Source organism: Mirounga leonina, unplaced genomic scaffold, assembly GCF_011800145.1.
Source record: "Mirounga leonina isolate KUSES-001 unplaced genomic scaffold, KU_Mleo_1.0 Mir_447, whole genome shotgun sequence".
Taxonomy (NCBI): Eukaryota; Metazoa; Chordata; class Mammalia; order Carnivora; family Phocidae; genus Mirounga; species Mirounga leonina.
Window position 1 is genome coordinate 11,276,135 of NW_023270757.1, and position 18,732 is coordinate 11,294,866.

Here is an 18,732-nt window from a genome sequence, read left to right on the forward strand (position 1 = left end):
TATATATATATATATATATATATATATATATATATATATATATATATTTTACACTGTGATTTATTGTTCAATACTAACTCTCCCTAATGATCTTGATTAAGGCTCCTACTTTGAAATTTTTTTTTCCACAAGAATGGCAATATTATTGCATCCTTTATACTCATTATCTCAGAAAGCATGTTTTTAATTTATTCTTCTCAGTGTCTCAGAAATTATCTTGGAGAAATGAACAAATGCATTAGTATACACATGCTACACACTTTCTTGGACTAATACCTATAATTACAGGAATAAAAACATTTCATTTTTTTTTCTTATGGCAGTTTTAGCCTGACATACTTAAGCCCTTCCAGTTAAAATGCATTTTTTGAAGCATGTTCTTCATAAACTCGTAAATGAAAACAAGCCTGTGATTGAAAACTAGTTTTGCAATGAAGCTTTGGAATAATTTATTATCGCTTTTCTTTATTACCTGGTTGATGTTTAAAACTAAGATAGCTATACATCCTAGTTTACTTGAACATTTCCAATTCATGTCTGTTTTCCCAGCATTGTTATTAATGTATATAGATAATTATTAACAATATCATGTACTTTCACTTTCAAAATCATCTCAAAGTTGTCCAGCGTGGACAATAAATTTTATGTTCACCTATTCAAAGCAGATATGTAATATTTACAGAGTTTTTACCCAGGGTGTAAAAGGAGGAAAGATTAACTCTCCTCAATAATTTTATTTTAATTTCAAAAGGAATTATTTAATTAAAATCTAGAGGGAAAAAGTAATACATGATTACCAAAATGAGACACATTAGGCCTGAACTATTCTTCCACTTGCTTAGTAGAAATTTTTCTCAATAAATCTGATAATCCAACTTGAATAATTTAAAGAATCAATCTTTGTTTGAAAGGATAAAACATTTATTCTATTATTCTAGGCCTTTACTAGATGTCATATAAACACCTATTAAAAGCATTAGAGAACTGGTGGCTGAAATGTTATGTTCCCTTCACTCTTCCACCAAATTCATTCAAATGTAGGCCTTGTCTTTGGCCATCCTGGCTAGTACAAAGGAAAGAACAAATTCCCAATCATCCTTCTCACTTGCATTCTGCATTCACATCCGAAGTCCTCTGAGCCTCCTGGAGTTGAACAAGCACACAGCCAGAACGTCTTCTGTAATTTCTGTTTCGTTCTATTGAGACACAAATTCCTGGAAGCCCCAACTGTAGACTTTACATGAAGAGGTTTTTCCTTTCTTCTTTAGATAAAGGAAATCTCTGTGTTGGAGCTCAGGAGCCAGAGACATTTTCTGAGTTTCCTATTTTTTCATAATATTCCAAAGAGCCAACTGTCCACCAAGCTTCAGACCTATAACCTATTTCTGCCTTTGTGGGGTTTTTTTGTTTTGTATTTTGTTTTGTTTTTGTATTCAGAGGGCCTAGTTAAGAAATCAACACAGAAATGTTAATCACAATATTTGTTTGATTTTTTTTGCATATAAAAGTTTCAATTTTTAGGAAATTAGGCAAGGTTTAATTTTTTTCTAATGTCTTCTTATTTCAAATGCATATTCTACAGCTCCTTCCTTTTTTCCTCCCCAGATTCTTAAAATAACCACTGCTGTAAAATGTTTGTCTGTCTTCAGAGTAGTTGACCGCTTTTTCAGAGGACTGTATTCTCTCAAAAAATCTCACCACCACCCTCTGTCAAACTTCCATTAATGCAACCACCATTCTTTTTCCCCCACACCTACCCTCACTCCTCAGTCTGTTTTATTTGCCAGGGTCTTCTCTTCTAAAATATATTGCTAGATCTGCCAGGGAGATTTGAAGACTTTGCCTCAGTGGCACATCTCTTCAGTTCAAAGTGAGGCAGATTAGCAGGTCAACAACTCTGGGTGATAAATCTCCATGTGGTGCCTGAGCCTAGAAGTTCCTTGCCAGAGGTTCACGGACTTCATAGCAGTCACTTAGGACAGGATGAGGGAAATCTAGAAGCTTCCTGCATAGCAAATATATGTTGGAAGTTACCTTTGTAGCTCAATTTACAAACGAAGGTCCATGTAAGTCAATTCCATCTAAACTCAGGCTAGACAAGCACTTACTTCTTTTTTTAGCTAGACTCAAGTATTTCCTGAAATAAGTTTTTTCTTGTAACACAAAGAAGGCCACATTTGTTTTCTGAAATCTCTTAAGATAGCTGTCCCAGAAGTTCCTGAATAAATATGCAAATGAGATCCCTAGTAGGTGGTTTTAATTGTTTTATGAGACAGCATATTTTAAAGGAGCATAGGATTGAAATTATGGGTTCAGATTGTACCTCTGCCGTTTACTTTCTTTGTATGTCTGGACTATTCACTTTAATTACAGGCTGTGTCTTCAAATGGGAAATGGAAATCAGAAGTGACATTCACTCCAAAGTTGTGTAGATTAAATGGGTTAATGTAGATAAAAGGCACAGAAAGGTGCCCTGACTTAATGACTTTTCTGTCACTTAGTGTACTGAGAATAATTGTTCTCCTTATCCATATTCATATTCACTTTCCTAAGTTTTGACAAGTCTAGGGGTACAAACACACAACACACACACACACACACACACACATAGAGCTATGCTACAGAGCAGCTAGAAGCCCTGTGGGTGAAATATGAGCTCACTGAAAGAACCAGTAACTTTACTTCACACGCTTTTCTGAAAATATGTGTGAAAGGATTGGTTTGCTGTGATTACTGACCTAGGTTAGGCTTAAAGCAAAGGCAGAATCTACAACCATTTTGAGCTACTTGTATACAATTGTCTAAAACTTCACTTTCCTCTTGTTTATCTCACTTTCCTCTCATTTATCTTATTCTCTGGGATTATGTCTGAAGGCTGTTGATCAAAGAGAGAGAGAGAAAAAATCTGTATCCTCAGGGAAAAATTGTGGAGAATAAATGTTTTTCTGAAACCTGCCTGTCTTCACAATGTTGTGAGTCCAGATGAAAATGGGTAAAAATGACAAACAATTTTAAGGGCTTTCAGACATGAGGATGCTTGTTAAATGGAGACAGAACATGTGGATTCATTATTCTTTTTTATGTCGATATTATGTCTACTTTATGGCATTATGCTGGAAGACCTGTGTTTGTTCAACCTATGAAATAGTTTGACTCAGGAAATAAAATTCCTAACACCCAGATAGCACCTGAGAGAACAAAATAATGTAAATAATTCAATTCTATTTGAGAGTTTCAGGATGCACAACTGTTTTAGAGAGACTTTATTTTTTAATGTGGACATCAATGTGGACATTTTTTTTTAATGGTCATCAAACAGAAATACTAGTAAAAATCTGAAAGATAATAGTGGAGCATGACAAAAATAGTGATGAGAAAATTCATCATACTGGAAAGTCCAGATTGTAGTATTAAGTGATCAAGGAGTTCATTTTATTGCACAATATTGGCAAACAACCTACACCTACAAGTTACAAGAAATAGTAACAACTAAGGTGAAAAAGCAATCAATTTTAAAATGTCAAGGAATCTACTTATTTATTTTCTAGGAGTGAGCTTAATTAGAAAAGTTGTTGCATGTGTCAAGATCCTGGAAGCAACATATTTTACAAGTTAATGGGTATGGGATTCTTACTGCAACAATGGGATTCTTACTGCAAGAACTCAAAGACTTGACTTCACCGTACCGAGCGATCATTGCTGAAATTATACATAGATGATGTTTCTACATTGAATAAGCTCTTTGGATGAAACTGTTTGACCCACAGAAATTCCTAGTCTTTTGTTCAAGCATTGTCTACCAACATAAAACTTTTCATACCCAGGGTAAACAGGATACAGAATCTTACAGTAGGCAGCATGGAGAATTGAAAATCCAGATACACCAAGGTTTAGCTATCATTTTCTATGCTGACTACACAAAAGATCTTGGACAAGTATACCACTGAGATATGTGTTGTTTATCTGTAAAATACATATTATGTGTTTATGAGCACACACACACACACATATATGTATATATGTGTGTGTGTGTATGTGTAAAAAGTTTGTAAAGGATCTCATACTTTGAATTAAATGTGATAAGTAGTATAATATGGTTGTCTGCCAAATACATCTGGTATGCAGGTTTATACATAGTAAATTTTTATGAGTGAGGGGGGTGTTGTGGTTAGTTTGGGCCAATACACTGCAAGCAATGGAATATCACTTTGAGGACAAGTATTTAATTGCTGTTACAGAAACTCTCAGTGTTTGCTTCTCTCTGGAACAATGTCTGTTATTATTTAAGGTAGAAGCCACTCTATCAGTCTTGGTCCTTTAGTGAGCATGGTGAGACAAACATCCTTGCAGACTGACTCTGGAATTATAGCATGAAGGAGAAATAAACGTTTATTTGAGAAATAATGGACCTGATTGTTACTGCAGCATAACTTAGCTTATTCTGACTAAGAAATACATTAAGGTCCTTCCTAAAAGCTTATGATAACTTCTTCATAAAAATAAATATAAACATTAGTATAAAAAAGTGTCAATATCTGAATTTGTAGTTTCTTCTTAGCCAAGTCATTTGACATTAAGGATGTGTTATGTAAGGCATTAGTAAGTTCCTAAACATGGCAGTGCCTCCTTCAAATACTCAGGATGATTAAGAGCAAATTACTTAAATTCTCTGGTATTTTTATAATAAAATTGCTGACTTACTATTTTTTTTTGTTTCATCCAAGTTCTTTTATTTATTTATTTTTTTAAAGATTTTATTTATTTGACAGGGAGAGACACAGGGAGAGAGGAAACACAAGCAGGGGGAGTGGGAGAGGGAGAAGCAGGCTGCCCGCGGAGAAGGGAGCCTGATGTGGGGCTCAATCCCAGGACCCTGGGATCATGACCTGAGCCGAAGGCAGATGCTTAACGACTGAGCCACAGGTGCCCCATGTTTCATCCAAGTTCTTTTAAGGATATAAGATGGTGAATGTATATCTTCAAGGTACACGCGTGAGTTTGAGAAGAGTCTGGATTACAACTTTATGCCATCTGTTTATTTTGTGTTCAGAAATAAAATCAGACTCTCAAATATTTATGAAATACTTAACATACATAAAAGATTTGATTTGGGTCATTGGGGAAATACAAAGAAAATAAAGGTGTTTTCCTTGTCTTTAGAGAGTATATAATCTAGTTTGGGAATCATGCCAGAAATACATGAGTTATTCAATATCATAGGAATCTGAATCATACCAAATCACAAAAGGAAAATATTAGTGCTGCCTAGAAAGTTATTTTGATCTAAAACAGCAATTCCCAGATTCTGGAAATATAGAAACAGATTCTGGTGATGACTTGGCAGGGAAATTTAAAAACAAACTAAACTGGTAGAAAGAGCAGTGTGTGTGACTTCTAAGCACATTCTTATTTCAAGCGAATGAGGTACACTGTTGAGGAAGGTTAACATATTATTTTGAAAATTGTGCCTAATAGTTGCTATCCTAATCTCTCAACTCTGACAACTCTTCTCACTTTATTTACTTTCATCCCCTCTCCACTTCCTTTTACTTCATCTGTCCTTAATATCTGTTCCTTTAACTGAGTTGCCATCAATGAGTGGTGAGGCAATATCTGAAGACATTTTTCATAGTGGTCAATAGCAAAGGCTCTGGAGTCAGAATGCTAGAAGCTGAATCCTGCCTCTGTTTTTTCTATGTTAATGTAATAGGGTGGTGTCATACTCATGGAGTGGTATTTTGAAATTAAACTAATATATGTATAATACTGAGCACATAGTAATAGTCAACAAACTAGCTAATACTTTTATTTTCTCTGATCTTTGTTAGGTTACAAATACTTACATTTTAATATAAGGTGCTTGCTTAATGAAAATAATTTGTTGAGAGTCATAGAAAAATCATCTTATTTGTGGCATTTCTGATACTAGGAAAACCTAGTGAGGGAAGCATTTTTCATTCAGGGAGGATTACAACTTTATTACTCATACGGCAATTATATCTAGAATGAATGCACACAGACACTGAGTTCATATAGATGTATATATGAAAGCATTGCTATATGTGCGTTTGATTAGTTTACTCAATAAAAACATATAATTGGGTCAGATTTCTGTATGTTTTTATTTTCTCTCCTTTTGAAATTAAAGAACCATGTTGACATAGTGCAATTTTCTGGCTAAATTCTTCGTTTAGCTTGAGATTTAGAAAAAAAAAAATGTTTCTCACATGGAGTTCTTCCTAATTTGTACATCTGAAATTAGGTCTCCTTACCCATTTAAAAAAAAAAAATTAGTATCTATTGAGATGAAATGCTGAGGTTATTACTGAATACGAAAGAATGTATATTCTGTACAATATGTTCTATGTATAATGTGATGTTTATTGGAATCTGGCTTTCTCTTTTCATTCCAAATCTGTGAGCAAAATGTTATACTGCTTCATAATAAGAGACCCAAAAGTCTCTATTTCAGTCTTACAAGCCATTAAAGGCTTTTGAACATGACTCTATTATTTTTTCTCCCTTTTAAGACTAGATTCATTTCCAAGACATAGACTGTTTCATATCTTAAATCTCTTTACTGTTTAGGAAATGTTTTCTTTATTAAATCCCCATTTCAGTAGGATATCAGTAGTTACATACCTACTGTCAAATTTCTTTTAAGCTGAGTTAGTAGTTTTGAACTCATAGGTGAAATTTAACTCATAGCTCTAAACATTATTTAAGTCAATACATTTCATGAAATAATTGCATACATATTGTAATTAAAAATAATTTGATTAGTGGAGGAAGGTCTGTTTTTTACTAGTCACAGTTGAAGTTGTCTATATCCGAGGTAAAATTTTACAGCTGAGAGAAACTGAGGCAGCTCAAACCTCAGAGAATGCCCCTGAAACTGTGGTGTGCAACCATTTGATTGCTGGGAAGAATGCAATCTTACATATCATATGCATATAGTTATAGTAGAAAAAAGAACTCTGCATGAATACTTTTTTTCAAGTCTGTACACTGAACAGAGATTATTTAAAGTTTTTCAGCAATGAAATATGTAATATAATCAGGAAGAATCACAGTGTAATAAAATGTTAAGATCTAATAATAAGATCTCCCTGACCAATTTTTCCTTCCTTGTGTATTACATTATGAAATTGATTTAATGCCACTTCCTTTACAAGGAGAATCTCTTCTCAATCCTCACAGACATTTTATTTTATTTGTATTGTAGTACAATATATATAATATAAAATTGAATATTTTAACCAATTCAGTGGCATTAAATGCATTGGCATTGTTGTGCAACTGGATCACTATGCATCTCCAGAATTTTTTTATTATTTCAAACTTGATTCCATTCACATTAAGCAGTATTTCCTGATTACCCCATCTCCCCAGCACCCACTAACTGACATTTTACTTTCTGTTCAATGAATTTGACTATTCTAGTTACCTCATCTAAGTGGATTCATATATCATTTATCCTTGGTGTCTGGCTTACTTTGCATAATGTTTTGAAGGTTAGCCTATGCTGCAGTATGTTAAATATGACTATCATCATCTCTTGCCCCTTAGGAATCCTTTCCATTTTTAAAAATATGTTTCTAACTTTTTCCTCTTTTGCTATGAGATATTAAAATCTAATGTTTTTTGTGCCTGGGTGGCTCAGTTGGTTAAGCGACTGCCTTCGGCTCAGGTCATGATCCTGGAGTCCCTGGATCGAGTCCCGCATCGGGCTCCCTGCTCGGCAGGGAGTCTGCTCCTCCCTCTGACCCTCCCCCCCTCTCATGTGCTCTCTCTCTCTCATTCTCTCTCTCTCAAATAAATAAATAAAATCTTTAAAAAATAAATTAATTAAATTAAATCTAATGTTTTTGAAATATTTTTTTGCCTGTACTCAAACTTGTTTTCCTTCTAGTTAACTTTTTCCCCACTATGATTTATACAAACTCTTTCTGATTTTTCCTTGCAGAAACTTGAAAAAATATTTTATCCAAATATAAAATTTTACATATAGATACACGAATAAAAATAATACCATGATAATATTGGTTATACCAACTTTTCTATTCATCTACAAGCCAAATAATAATTTTCTGTAGCATTAAGATGTTTATTCCTTCAAAAAAATCTTTTCATAAAATCTATGGTTGATTAATGTATTTTGTAATCCTTAGCTTTATTTTATTATAAAATTTTTGAAGTGATAGTTTATTAGTCATGTTGCTAGTGAACTTGGGAAAGAATTATTGTGACATTTATTAAATCAACTTTTGAACAAATTAGGATCTACTCTTTACTAAAATAATAATAACAATTTTCCCATCATTAGTAATACATAGTCAAGAGATAAATTCAAGAAATACTCAAGAGTAAATAAATAAATAAATAAATATCTCTCTACACCATGATCTGTTGACCTTTGTGCTACCTTTTATATATTTTTAGCTCTATACATTTTCATTACATGTATATTTACTAAAAGCAGACATTATTTAACAAAATGTCCCTTTTGTAACCTATTGTAACTTACATAAAATAAATGTTTCCATATCCTTAATAATTCATTATTTTAAATAGTATATTTTTATGTCTTAAAATCATTACCAGATAAGAAATATAGCTGGTATGATCATGGATAAAATATATTCATTTTATGGATTTTTTCATTGTTTTGTTTATGACTCATTTTACAGAATTTTTGTCTGATTAAACCAGAACCAAGCTATTTGTTTCGGTTTAGAAGTTAGTTAGTGCTTTCCCATGCTCCGCACAGCATAAATTCTTAAATGCTGAATTCCAGTAATTTCACTTGGCATTTTAAATTAAGCTTTCTCTTGCTTTTGCTTTCTTTTCAATAAAGTCTACCTCTAGGAAATGAAAATCATTTGCTGTCCACAGGTGACCTACTCTCAATGATTCAAGAATAGATAGATCAGTGCTATTTATTTAGACAGCTTTTGAAATCAATACCTTTCAAAGAGAAAATAAAACATCCCATAAATCCTCACCAAAAAGAATCCTTGTTTTAAAAAAATCTCAATACTTGAGATTTAAACCATAAGTCATTTGTACAACCAAGGGAATCTAATTTTTTACTTGATAATTTTTTTTGTGTACTAATTATTCTACAGAAATTAATTCCATGAATAATTTGATGGTTAGTATGTAAATAAAGTATCTATTTGAATTTTCATGAGTAGGCTTAGACCTAGGAATTAGTATATCCTCAGGATATTGATAATTTCAATGGAAGAACCTTAATCAGAACATTATGTTAAAGACATCAGATTACACTTAATATCTTCACAGATGAATGCTATATTTATATCTAAATAATTATTTTATTATTGTAACTATGTTTAATTACCATAATTATAGTGAATGAGTACATTTGTTGTATCCATTACCTTAAGAATCCTGTATTATATGTCTCTAGAATTCAGACATTTTAAGGGATATATAGGTTTGGGAATGAGGCCTTTGTTTGTGCAAATGTCTGTTTGAGAGATCCAGAAAGACTGGGTTAAATTATAGGTCAACATCACAAAAGGAAGGAGGTAAAACCTTGGCTGTTCCTTTCCTAGCCTATCTATTTAAGCCCATTTAATAGTCTGTAATCTTTGTTTTGAGAAACATAGACATCTGGGAAGAGCTTTTGATTATAATGTCTTTTAACCCAGTGAGCTGCCCATTTGGTTGTATTGGCCATACTACATTTTAATAAATGGAATTTTTCAGTTTCTTCAGCTAAAGATAAAAAGCAGGGAAACATTCTCATCTGAGGAAGACAATTAGGAAATTCATGAATTAGGCAACTATTTACATTTCCATAATATTATGAAACAGTTATTTCTTTGCTCATACAAAAAAAATCTTCAGTCTTTGTTAAGGATAATAGCAATTGTATATGAATGATAGTGTATTTGGATTTACACATCTAAAATGTCATGTTTTTAAATTGTACTGTTGGACATGAGGCTCAGTCAATATCTTTATTCATATAATAGAGACATATGATTTTAAGTTGAGTTTAACCTTTGCCTGAGCTTTAGCATATATTGTACCATGTTCTCCAGTTCAGTATATGGCAATGACATCCTTAAATTTTCTGAGGCCAGATAGGAGTCATCCTTGGTTCCTGTCTATCTCTTACACACTCATATCCAATCCATCAGTGAATCCTGTGAGTTATACAATCAAAATCTAGAACTTAACCTCTTCCTACTTTCTCCACTGCTACCAATCACGATGGTCTAAGCCATCGTGATTACTGTGGCTCATCTGGACTATGGGAAATGCCTTTTACCTAATCTCTCTGCTTCTGCCTTTGTACCATCCACACTGGATATTGCTCACAGCATAGACTGAACCTTTGAAACTGAAGTCAGATCACATCACTTCTCATCTCAGAACCCTCTTGCTGCACACCTCACCGAGGATAAAACCACAATGGTATTATGGTAGCCTATGGGGACCTATTTAAGTAGAACCTTTCCTCCCTCACTCTTCCTTCCTTAATTTCTACCTCCCATTCTTCTTACTACACCTCAGTGACTTTACCTGTTCTCTCTGTTCTCTGTTCCATACCCCACATTGTGCCCCTGCCACTCCAGAAGGTCTCCCAACCTAGAGCTTCTCCTTCTGCTAAGAATGCTCTTCCCTTATATATCTGCATGGTGGGCTCCCTCATCTCTTCCAGAAATTTACTCAAATATCATCATCTAGTGTGGCTTTCCCAACCACCCTTTTAAGATTTGTAAATACTTATGACACCAAATTCATTCCCCTCTCCAATATTTATCAATATCAGACATACTTTCTTCTTAATATTTGTGTGTGACTCCTTCCATTAGAATGTAAGCACCTTTGGAAAAATTTTGTTTTGATAGTTTTGTTTACTGCTGTAACCAGTGCATATAATAGCATCTGCTATATGAATTGTGAATGGAATATACTTCTCCACAGATTTTATGTATATATAGAAGTATATTAGGCAGCTTATTCCACAACAGAGAAAAAGCGATCAGTTTAAGAGTTTAAAAAAATCTATAGTTCTATTCTCAAAGCTAATTACACATCAATTAAGGAGAGAACATAGGCCTTGAGATGAAGTTCAGTACATGAAAATGTTGTAAAAACATGTTGGTAATGTGAATTAGACATAACATAAAATCAGTTGTCAATGAATACTTACCATAAAAGGCCCTGTGCTAGACATTCTGGGGATTTAATGAGCTACAAAGAATAGAATTTTAAAAATATAATGTAATTAATGAGACAGAAAGAGTGCCTAAAACTATAATACATAATAAATAATTAAATATTGACACCAGAGAAGTTGTTTATTCTCACCGGACCTTAGTTCCCTCACCTGTCAAATGTATTGGATGGGGGAAAAAAAAAGTCAATGATTTTAAAATTTTTGTTTGTTGAGATTTTAAGAGCCCTTAAGAATTCTTTTAAAAGCTTTCTTAGGGAGGTGCCTGGGTGACTCAGTCGGTTGAGCTTCTGCCTTTGGCTCAGGTACTGATCTCAGAGTTCTGGGATCAAGCCCCGCCTCAGGCTCCCCACTCAGTGGGGAGTCTGTTTCTCTCTCTCCCTCTGCCCCTCCCCCTGTTCCTTCTCTCTCTCTCAAATAAATAAATAAAATCTTAAAAAAAAAAAAAAAAGCTTTCTTTGGGAATCTACTGTGGTTACCTATAGGGGCTGCTGAGTACCTAAGCTTTAGGCTCTAGACTCTATGTGTCAACACCACCCCCTTCCACTACAAAAGATCTGCAACTATGGTTTTTACCTGTTGGACTGACACTTAAGATTTGTTTGAGCAAAGAAAGCCAAACCTCACTCCACCCCCAAGTTACAGTGCTCTAGAAATCTCTAATTGGTATAGTACTTCTTCCATAACCTTTAAAAATTAACTTCTATAACCATTAGCAAAATAAAGTTGAGTCCATTTGTTTGAGGTCTCGTGATTTGGGACTTTGTTCTTCAAGTATAAGGGGTACAGCTCTTATATAAGAATGCCTAAGTTCAAGTCCATTACAACTGTCTACAATGTCAAGACTTGTTATGATTGTCAAAGGTATTTATGATGCCTTTTTGAGGTGTTGACCCATAATTGCTGTTGTGGCCTTGTGATTCCTCATTTGGATGACAAAAACAAGAAAAAAACAAAAAGATGTTTAATATGCATTTCTAATGTGGCTACAGGCATCGTAATGGGAAAAAAAGAAAAGAAAAAAAAGTGATTTACCAATGATTATTCTTCCTACAGCCTAAAACTCCCAAGGAATTAGTAATAAACTGGGAGCTTGAATAGCATTTAGTAAACTAGAGCTGCCTCTTCTTAATTTGTAAACTTCTTAAACATTTGATTAAAAAGGTTTACCAAGAATATACTTTCTATCACTCACCACTTTGTACATCCAATAAGAAAGGTTTTCTTATATTTAACATCCTATTCTTTTCCTTCAAAAGTGAATTCATCATAGAAATTTATGGCTGGTTTATACTATTCCTTCTAAAAAGCAGTAAATTAAACCTGATAATAACACATTTATTATCCTATCAAGGAAGTTTTAATTTATAGACTTCAAAATTATCCCAAATTAAAAAAAAAATAATGAATGGAGATACTATTGACAAGCTCTGAGCACATATTGACCCATTGGGAGTTAGCTAAAAATTGTTCCTGTGGGTAAATGAATTTCAAGAACAGAGAATAATGCCCTTTTGTATCCATCTGGGACAGATACATCTTGTAGAAATGAAGTTTTTTTTTTTTTTTAAGATTTTATTTATTTTTCAGAGAGAGAGAGCGAGCACAAGCAGGGGAGTGGCAGGCAGAGGGAGAGGGAGAAGCAGGTTCCCTGCTGAGCAAGGAGCCTGATGTGGGACTGGATCCCAGGACCCGGGGATCATGACCTGAGCCAAAGGCAGACACTTAACCCACTAAGCCACCCAGGCGTCCCTAGAAATGAAGCTATATAAGACACATTAGTTGGGGGGAAAAGATGGCGGAGGAGTAGGGGACCCTATTTTAACTGGTCCCCAGAATTGAGCTGGATATCTACGAGACCACTCTGAGCACCCACGAAACCAGCCTGAGATGGAAGAAGATCTAGATCTCTACAAACAGAATATCGCAGGCAGTTGGTTTTGAGGTAGGAAGTGGAGAGCCGTGATTCTGCGGGCAGATATCGGAGGATAAATGGAGGCGGGAGGGTGCCTGGACTTGGGGATCCTACACCACCGGTGAGTGACAGCCTCGCATGCTGCGGAAGGGGCACAGACTCGCAGACTGGTAGCGTCGGGAAAGGACTTTAGGGCAGCCCCCGGGGTGGAAAACCAGACTGGCGGGGTCGCGTGCATGTGAACCGCAGGCCCCCCTGGACAGAAACCGGAGCAACGGTCGCGCTCACGTGAACTGCAGCCTCCGAGATGGAAACCCGGTGCGCCAGGGTCGCTCCGGTGAACTGTAACCCCCGGGGTGCTAAGCCCCAGTGGCGGAGTCATGCACAAACTGGGAGGGGCTGGCGGTTTTAGAAGCACAAAGGGCAGAGAGTGCCCCTACCTGGAGGCAGGACTGGGAGCCCTGCGGAGGGGCGCACAACCCAGGACACTGCAGCTTATAGCAGCAGAGACAGAAATGGAGACAGTGTGGCCTGGAGAGCTCACTGAAGAACAGACTGAGATCTCTCTGCTCTGAGGCAGAGGGTTGGAAATGGTCTCTTCTGCTCTGACTCATGGAAGAGATGCGGAAAGCCACCAGGGAAAGGCGCCAGAGAACAAAAGCCCCAAAGACTGATTCCCACTGAGCCCATCCCCCACCACAGGGGTGCAGGGCAAATCTGCCCAAACAGGGTTGCCTGAGTAACAGCGCAGCAGGCCCCTCCCACAGAAGACAGGCTGGGAAAACAAGAGGCCAGCAACCCTAAGGTCCCAAGAAAATAGGTGCATCTTGCTTGGGTTCTGGTCAATAATTTCAACTCTATACATTCCCTCAAACACCCATCAACAGAATGACTAGGAGGAGGAGCCCCCAAAATAGAAAAGACTCAGAGATTATGAGTTATGCTGCAGATTTACAAATGGATGCAGATATAACCAAGATGTCAGAGATGGAATTCAGGCTAGCAATTGTGAAGACAATGGCTAGAATGGAGAAATCAATTAATGGCAACATAGAGTCTCTAAGGGCAGAAATAAAAGGTGAATTGGCAGAACTTAAAAATGCTATCAATGAGATCCAATCCAATCTAGATAATCTAACAGCTAGGGTAACTGAGACAGAAGAGAGAATAAGTGACCTGGAAGACAATATAATAGATAAAAAGGGAAAAGAGGAGGCCAGGGAAAAACAACTCAGAATCCATGAAAATAGAATCAGAGAAATAAGTGACACCATGAGGGGTTCCAATGTCAGAATCATTGGAATCCCGGAGGGAGTGGAGAGAGAGAGAGGGCTAGAAGATGTATTTGAGCAAATCGTAGCTGAGAACTTCCCTAATCTGGGGAATGAAACAAACATTTGAGTCCTAGAGGCAGAGAGGACCCCTCCTAAGATCAAGGAAAACAGGCCAACACCCCGGCATGTAATAGTAAAACTTGCAAATCTTATAACCAAGGAAACCATCTTAAGGGCAGTTAGGGGGAAGAGATTCCTTACGTACAGAGGGAGGAACATCAGAATAACGTCAGACCTATCCACAGAGACCTGGCAAGCCAGAAAGGCCTGGCAAGACATATTCAGGGTACTAAATGAGAAGAACATGCAGCCAAGAATACTTTATCCAGCAAGGCTTTCATTTAGAATGGATGGAGAGATGCAGAGCTTCCACAACCGGCAGAGTCATAAGAGTCATATTGATAACAATACATTAATTGTAGGAGACCTCAATACTCCACTCTCAGCAATGGACAGATCATTTAAGCAGAAAATCAACAAGGAAACAAGAGCTTTGAATGATACATTGGACCAGATGGACCTCATAGATATTTACAGAACATTCCACCCTAAAACAACAGAATATTCATTCTTCTCGAGCGCACATGGAACTTTCTCCAGAATAGACCATATACTGGGTCACAAATCAGATCTCAACCGATACCAAAAGATTGAGATTATTCCCTGCATATTCTCAGACCACAATGCTTTAAAACTGGAACTCAATCACAAAAAAAAAAAAAAAATTGGCAGAAATTCAAACACTTGGAAGCTAAAGACCACTCTGCTCAAGAATGTTTGGGTCAACCAAGAAATCAAAGAAGAACTTAAACAATTCATGGAAATCAATGAGAACGAAAACACATTGGTCCAAAACCTATGGGATACTGCAAAGGCGGTCCTAAGGGGGAAATACATAGCCATCCAAGCTTCACTCAAAAAAATAGAAAAATCCCGAATTCAACAACTAACTCTACACCTTAAAGAACTAGAGAAAAAGCAACAAATGACGCCTAAGCTACACATTAGAAGAGAAATAATTAAAATTAGAGCAGAAATCAATGAATTAGAAACCAGAAACACAGTAGATAAGATCAACAAAACTAGAAGCTGGTTCTTTGAAAGAATTAATAAGATTGATAAACCACTGGCCAGACTTATCCAAAAGAAGAGAGAAAGGACCCAAATTAATAAAATTATGAATGGAAGGGGAGAGATCACGACTAAAACCAAGGAAATAGAAACAATTGTTAGAAATTATTATCAACAACTATATGCCAATAAACTGAGCAATCTGGATGAAATGGAGGCCTTCCTGGAAACCTATAAGCTGACAAGACTGAAACAGGAAGAAATTGACAACCTGAATAGGCCAATAACTAGTAACGAGATTGAAGCAGTGATCAAAAACCTCCCAAAAAACAAGAGTCCAGGGCCTGATGGATTCCCTGGGGAATTCTACCAAACATTCAAAGAAAAAATAATACCTATTCTACTGAAGCTGTTTCAAAAAATAGAAATAGAAGGAAAGCTTCCAAACTCATTCTGTGAGGCCAGCATTACCTTAATCCCCAAACCAGGCAAAGACCCCATCAAAAAGGAGAATTTCACACCAATATCCCTGATAAATATGGATTCCGAAATCCTCAACAAAATCCCAGCTAATAGGATCCAACAATACATTAAAAGGATCATCCACCACGATCAAGTGGGATTTATCCCCGGGATGCAAGGGTGGTTCAACATTCGCAAATCAATCAATGTGATAGAACACATTAATAAGAGGAGGGAGAAGAACCATATGGTCCTCTCAATTGATGCAGAAAAAGCATTTGACAAAATACAACATCCTTTCCTGATTAAAACTCTCCAGAGTATAGGGATAGAGGGAATATTCCTCAAGCTCATAAAATCCATCTATGAAAAACCCACAGCGAATATCATCCTCAATGGGGACAAGCTGAGAGCCTTTCCCTTAAGATCAGGAACACATCAAGGGGGCCCACTCTCACCACTGTTGTTCAATATAGTACTAGAAGTTCTAGCAACAGCAATCAGACAACAAAAAGAAATAAAAGGTATTCAAATTGGCAAAGAAGTCAAACTCTCTCTTTTTGCAGGCGACATGATACTTTATGTGGAAAACCCAAAAGACTCCACCCCCAAATTACTAGAACTCATCCAGCAATTCAGTAACGTGGCAGGATACAAAATCAATGCACAGAAATTAGTTGCTTTCTTATACACTAACAATGCAACTGTAGAAAGAGAAATTAAAGAAATGATTCCATTTACAATAGCACCAAAAGCCATAAGATACCTCGGAATAAACCTAACCAAAGAGGTAAAGGATCTATACTCTAGGAACTACAAAACACTCATGGAAGAAATTGAAGAAGACACAAAAAGATGGAAAAATATCCCATGCTCATGGATTGGAAGAATAAACATTGTTAAAATGTCTATGCTACCCAGAGCAATCTATACCTTCAATGCCATCCCGATCAAAATTCCAATGACATTTTTCAAAGTGCTGGAACGAACAATCCTAAAATTTGTATGGAACCAGAAAAGACCCCGAATTGACAAGGAAATGTTGAAAAAGAAAAACAAAGCTGGGGGCATCACGTTGCCCGATTTCAAGCTATATTACAAATCAGTGATCACCAACAGCCTGGTACTGGCACAAAAACAGACATACAAACCAATGGAACAGAATAGAGAACCCAGATATGGACCCTCAACTCTATGGTCAAATAATCTTTGACAAAGCAGGAAAAAACTTGCAATGGAAAAAAGACAGTCTCTTCAATAAATGGTGCTGGGAAAATTGGACAGCCACATGCAGAAGAATGAAACTCGACCATTCTTCAACACCATTCACAAAGATAAACTCAAAGTGGATGAAAGACCTCAATGTGAGACAGGAATCCATCAAAAGCCTAGAGGAGAACATAGGCAGTAACCTCTTTGACATCGGCCACAGCAACTTCTTTCAAGATACATCTCCAAAAGCTAGTGAAACAAAAGCAAAAATGAACTTTTGGGACTTCATCAAGATAAAAAGCTTCTGCACAGCAAAGGAAACAGTCAACAAAACAAAGAGGCAACCCACAGAATGGGAGAAGATATTTGCAAATGACACTACAGATAAAGGGCTGGTATCCAAAATCTATAAAGATCTTCTCAAACTCAACACCCAAAAAACAAATAATCAAGTCAAAAAGTGGGCAGAAGAGATGAACAGACACTTCTCTGAAGAAGACATTCAAATGGCTAACAGACACATGAAAAAATGTTCATCATCATTAGCCATCAGGGAAATTCAAATCAAAACCACACTGAGATACCACCTTACACCAGTTAGAATGGCAAAAATGGACAGGGAAAGAAACAACAAATGTTGGAGAGGTTGTGGAGAAAGGGGAACCCTCTTACACTGTTGGTGGGAATGCAAGTTGGTACAGCCACTTTGGAAACCAGTGTGGAATTTCCTCAAAAATTTAAAAATAGAGCTACCCTATGACCCAGCAATTGCACTACTGGGTATTTACCCCAAAGACACAGATGTAGTGAAAAGAATGGCCATATGCACCCCAATGTTCATAGCAGCAATGTCCGCAATAGCCAAACTATGGAAAGAGCCGAGATGCCCTTCAACAGATGAATGGATAAAGAACATGTAGTCCATATATACAATGGAATATTACTCAGCCATCAGAAAAGATGAATACCCAACTTTTACATCAACATGGATGGGACTGGAGGAGATTATGCTAAGTGAAATAAGTCAAGCAGAGAAAGTCAATTATCATATGGTTTCACTTATTTGTGGAACATAAGGAATAACATGGAGGACATTAGGAGAAGGAAGGGAAAAATGGGCGGGGGAATTGGAGGGAGAGATGAACCATGAGAGACTATGGACCTGAGAAACAAACAGGGTTTTAGAGAGGAGGGGGGAGGGGGGATTGGTTAGCCCAGTGATGGGTATTAAGGAGGGCACGTACTGCATGGAGCACTGGGTGTTATACGAAAACAATGGATCGTGGATCACTCATCAAAAACTAATGATGTATTGTATGGTGACTAACATAACATAATAAAATTAAAAACTACAAAAAAAAAAAAAAAACGAAACAGGAAATAAAAAAAAAAGACACATTAGTTGATATTTCTCTGACAGTGCTGACAATGAAGTACCAAGAGAGACCCCATTCTTGCTTTCACACCTGTCATCCTTGAACTATATCATCCCTGAACTGCAGATATCACACTGTGTTGTTGTT

The 18,732-nt window shown here is 36.3% G+C and overlaps 1 protein-coding gene across 1 annotated transcript in view; it reads left to right on the top strand.

Moving 5' to 3' along the window:
- Nucleotides 1–18,732, top strand: part of PTPRD (protein tyrosine phosphatase receptor type D) — a 1,111,022-nt gene that overhangs the window by 10,596 nt on the left and 1,081,694 nt on the right. The gene's annotated exons all lie outside the window — the stretch shown is intronic.